Raw genomic sequence first — 1,053 nt, forward strand, 5'->3', positions numbered from 1 at the left:
ACTAAAAAAATTGAAAACTGACAAAATTGACAAAATTTATCAAATTTAAAATTGAATAATTATTTTGTAGTTAAAAATTTTTAAAATGTTCAACTTTTTATAAGCATTTAAAGATCGAATTTTGACAAAATTAATCAAATTTTAATTTGAAAAATTATTTTGTAGTTAAAAATTTATAAAATATTCAACTTTTGTATCTAAGAATTGAAAATTTAAAACAAGATTCCACGTAAGTAATTAATTCTGTTACCAAAAATTCTAAGAAATACATAAGCACAGTTTATTTTTATAGGTACTCATTTTAAGTTCAAATTTGGACAAAATTACATATTAAAAACCTGGAATAACTATTTTAGTTATTTTGTTGTGATTGTATAATATTATTCTTGGGTATAGTTGAATCTTCTAAAGTATACTATTATATATCTATGATAGTACCACGGTTTATTGTTGATGTATAACGCGTTACCTAATGGATATTGTGATATGATTAATTTGGAATTTATTATTGATACCTATTATAGGTCAATTTTTTTTTAATACCATAGATAAGTATACCTATAATAGACATGTCTAATACCTAGACTGACAAACCGTCTCCGCTCAGAATCGTTTTTCTTATACAATGATATTATATCATTGAATTCAAAATTAATACCATCCATTATACAGTGGCCCACTTGTAATCTACTGTACAGCAGAGCGACATCCACCTGCCCATCTTTTTTTATACCTACTTTTTTGTAGTATTTAATCATTCGATAAATATAGTACAAAATACAAATTAAAAAATATTAATAAAGTATACTAGTGTACAGGGGAGCGCGTATAAACCTGGAATGTAAGAACCTGGACGTTTCAAATCTGGACGGTACAATTCTGGAACGTAAAAACTTGGACGGTACAAATCTGGAATTTAATAATTAAAAATCCATAATATTCTGGACGGTGCAAATCTGGACGGTAAAAATCTGGATGGTGCAAATCTGGACCGTAAAAATCTGGACAGTACAAATCTGGAATATAAAATTATGAATTCCATAAAAATCTGGA

This window comes from Acyrthosiphon pisum, chromosome A1 (assembly GCF_005508785.2).
Source record: "Acyrthosiphon pisum isolate AL4f chromosome A1, pea_aphid_22Mar2018_4r6ur, whole genome shotgun sequence".
Taxonomy (NCBI): domain Eukaryota; kingdom Metazoa; phylum Arthropoda; class Insecta; order Hemiptera; family Aphididae; genus Acyrthosiphon; species Acyrthosiphon pisum.